The sequence below is a fragment of the Poecilia latipinna genome, unplaced genomic scaffold (genome assembly GCF_001443285.1).
Source record: "Poecilia latipinna isolate Pla-1442-1.1 unplaced genomic scaffold, P_latipinna-1.0 Scaffold4660, whole genome shotgun sequence".
Classification (NCBI taxonomy): domain Eukaryota; kingdom Metazoa; phylum Chordata; class Actinopteri; order Cyprinodontiformes; family Poeciliidae; genus Poecilia; species Poecilia latipinna.
In genome coordinates this window covers 24,907-28,500 of record NW_015117276.1, presented here as the reverse complement: position 1 = coordinate 28,500, position 3,594 = coordinate 24,907, and the positions used below count along the sequence as shown (strand labels likewise).

The following is a 3,594-nucleotide window of genomic DNA, read 5'->3' as shown; positions in this document are numbered from 1 at the left end:
ACTGTGGATCTTTCAGCTCAATTTGAGAAGCAATTTTGATAGGTAAAACTTAATTTTATTGTGTCACATAGCGCGGGGTGCTGGTCTTGACTTGGTCTCGGGTTCAGTGATCTTGACTACAACTCTGCTACTGGCTCCTTGGTTGCATGTTCTCCCTCACCCACCTTCTTTCCATCCCCTTTCTGTTGGATTTCTTTAAGAATAAATGCCACTAGTGGCAAAAAAAAGTGAAGTTCATGTTATGTTAGGAGACAAGATGTTTCCATCCCTGAAATTATGATGCATAGAATCACATATCTAAGTCTAAACTATGTTACAGAGTAAACACAAATAAAACATGCTTTACCTGTGGCATTGTTCATTAAAATGGCACATTTCTGACGTATTAAAATGAAATACGATCGGTTCACTTAATGATATTGTATTAGCGATTAGGTAATGCATTCAGCAAGTACTTTTACTTTTAATACTTAAGTATTTTTTAAAACCAGTACTTTTTTACTTTTACTTAAGTACAAATGTTAATGTGATAGTTTTACTATTACTTAAGTACAAATGTTAATGTGGTAGTTTTACTTTTACTTAAGTACATTTTTTGAGTACTTTCTCCACCACTGTTGTGCAGGAAGGAGATGATCTGAGTGGAACAGATAACCAGCCAGACTGCTGACAATATTTTTGCATTAAAAACAAGATGAAAAACACCATGAATAAACTTTAATGTGCTTGTTATTTAGCACAAAAATTAATTTCAACAGCCAACAGAGACCTGGAAACCATCAATAGCCATCGATATTTATGGCTACTGATGGCTGATTGGCTTTTGGAAGAGCAAAGGGGCAGGGGGAAATTCATGCAATTATTTTTCGAGCAGAGCAAAAATGATCTGCTCTGGGCAATGTGTGGGTGAGCATTTGGTTCGATCCGTAAACGGACATAGCCCCGATGTCTTTTTTTTTCATCTCAACGCCATTAGAAAGAAAACATCATCACAGTTCTAGAAATGGTGACAAATACAGAAAAGTCATTTAATTTTTAGGCAGAATTGGTTCAGACTTGGACTGGATCAGAGTCAAAGCCTTTTTTCAGACGTCTGACCGGTTCCTGTCCCCAACCCGACCTGAAGCTGCCGCATGTGCGTAAACCTTTGGGTGACTGTTATCAGAGTTGTGTGCAGTCTCTGTAAATGTCTGGCGGCTCCAGTGGACAGGCAGGCAGGGCCCACATCAAGCCGAACATGTATGGAAAAAAAATGTTAGCATCTGGTCTTTTGTACGTGTAAGGGGAAACACTGTTTATGACATAGTGATATAAATCATGTGGCGTGAATTCAGGCAAAGTTGGTAATTTGATCAACGCGTCAGCAGGTGGTGTGGGTCGTTTTTTTAAGCTTGCTGGTTCAAGCTTCTGTAAATACTGCTGTCTATGANGGTTTGTCGCAATTTGTCCCGAAGTAAACAGTAATCAAATGGTAAAAGTTGTCATTGGGGAACATGCTGAATGCAGCTTTACACACAACATTTAGGTGGCGGTATGGACTTTATTCCATTTTCAAAACTGGAGTCAGGAAAAATGTAAAAGACAAATAAATGCCTGCAGCCGACCTAAGAACAGCTGAATAGAGAGATCAACGGTATCAAAACACCGTGTTTGTATGAAGGTTTTGTTATCATTATATTATTGGTGTGAACAGTGATGGCATAGTTTGAAAAAGTAACTTTAATCAGATTATTGACTACTCCTTGAAAAAGTAACTTAGTTAGATTACTGACTACTTGATTTGGAAAGTAACAAAGTCACATTAAAAGTAACTTTTTAGTTACTTTCAGCACTGCTGAAAAAATTGTGAAAATTACATTGATACTTAATTGCAAGCTATTTTATAATAGTAACATCAACAATGTATTTCCACTTATAAGATTGAACTGAAGGGGAGATTGTTTAATGGTTACAACAGTACAAAAAAAATTTGTAATTTGTATGTTCCACTATTGTCTGGAAAATTCTAAGAAGGATTTTAAAGGCCCCAGCCTCCAGGTTCTGCGTTACGGCCCTGCGTTTGTTAGAGCGCAGCGCACAGCGCTTCTGCTGCCGCTCCACAACTCGGATATCCTTCTGCACAGATTTGTGACACTTATCTTAATATTAATTATTATAATGGCGTTTAGTTGCTCACAACTTTACGGACACGTTCATTCGTGGCTGTTTTCTCATTTATTGCTCCGTTCATATTAGTCTCGATGTTTGCAGTTTTCTGGAACGCAAGGCGAAGCTCGACGTCATTCACAGCAAATTTATTAACTTCACATTAGCAAAGACACAGCAGGACAAGTCATCCGTGACAGACAAATTATTGGATTTATTATGTGTCTTTGTTTATTTCCAAGCCCAAATGAGTAACTTCACATTCAAAAACGAGCCCCAAAAAGCGCAACCCGCGACTCATTAAATCTGCAAGGGACTTTAGACACAAAACAAACCCAAAGCCACTTATAATAATCGGACTTGGCGACAGAAACTCAAGATAGTTCCTGTTTTTCCAGCAACGAAATGCGCATCTCCCTCCATTGGCACCGAGCCATCTTTACAGGCCACAGTCCAAAACAAACGTTATCCCGGTGGCTTTATTGTGTTACTGACTGCAGTGAAGTTAGTTTCGAGTTGGATATTGGCCGAGCAAGCGGCGTTTAGCTCAAGGTTGATCCGATTTATGAACGCTAATTTCGGCCAGCCGTTCTCCAGCTCCCTCCTCAGCGCTCGGAGGTTCACTTAGGGACTGTCAACAAATTTCCGAGCCAAACACTCCTGTCAAACAAATGTTAATAAATGCCTTGACTTGTGACCAACTGATACCAAAAAGTGGTAATTCATGCTTTTACATGACACACACTACACTCTATTAAAATGTCAAGTCAATATTTTAAATAACTTTAATGCTAAATAATATTGTTTTCTTCAATAGCTTCCATATTGTGTGCCTCATTGACTAGAAATCAGAGTGTAATTGTTGTTCTAAACTGTATATATGAGGCACATGCATTTTTATTATAACTAAATTCTTATATTTGTTAGCTTTATTATGTTTAAATTTAGTATTTCTCTTCAATAGCTTCTAGGTCATGTGACCTATTGAGACAAAATCAGAGTGAAATTGTTATAGATCTACAACTCTAGATCTATAACTCTAGTCTCTATCTCTTTAGGTCCAAAAATAATAACTTCAGTTTTGTTTCTGTTCAGCTGCAGAAAGTTTTGACACATATATCTGTTTTAAGCATCTATTCAATAACTGGAGGGGTTCAGAGTCACCTGGTGACATGGTAATGTGTATCGACAGGGAATAAAAAGGGTCACATTGAATAAAAATGAGTGTACTGTAGTGTTATGCGGAGTCAAGGATGTCACCGGTACTGCATTTGAATGTCTTTAATGTTGAACATAACACTAACACATTCTTGGGTTGCTGAACAGTGTTGTTGGCTCTAAAGTCTCTCTAGTGTATACGTCACTTGTTCGCAGGACAACCTAATAGTTCCAGCCATCATCACGTTACGGCGCAGCAGCGTTGCGCTATCTGGATGCTGTGGGTCTAAA

At 38.3% G+C, this 3,594-nt stretch overlaps 1 long non-coding RNA gene across 1 annotated transcript in view; it reads left to right on the top strand.

Annotated features, from left to right (window-relative positions):
* Positions 1–547: 547 nt before the first annotated feature.
* Positions 548–3,594, top strand: part of LOC106942906 (uncharacterized) — a 13,205-nt gene continuing 10,158 nt past the window's right edge. The window contains exon 1 of the long non-coding RNA XR_001423747.1: positions 548–1,431. This is a non-coding gene — a long non-coding RNA (uncharacterized LOC106942906). The remainder of the gene's footprint in view (positions 1,432–3,594) is intronic.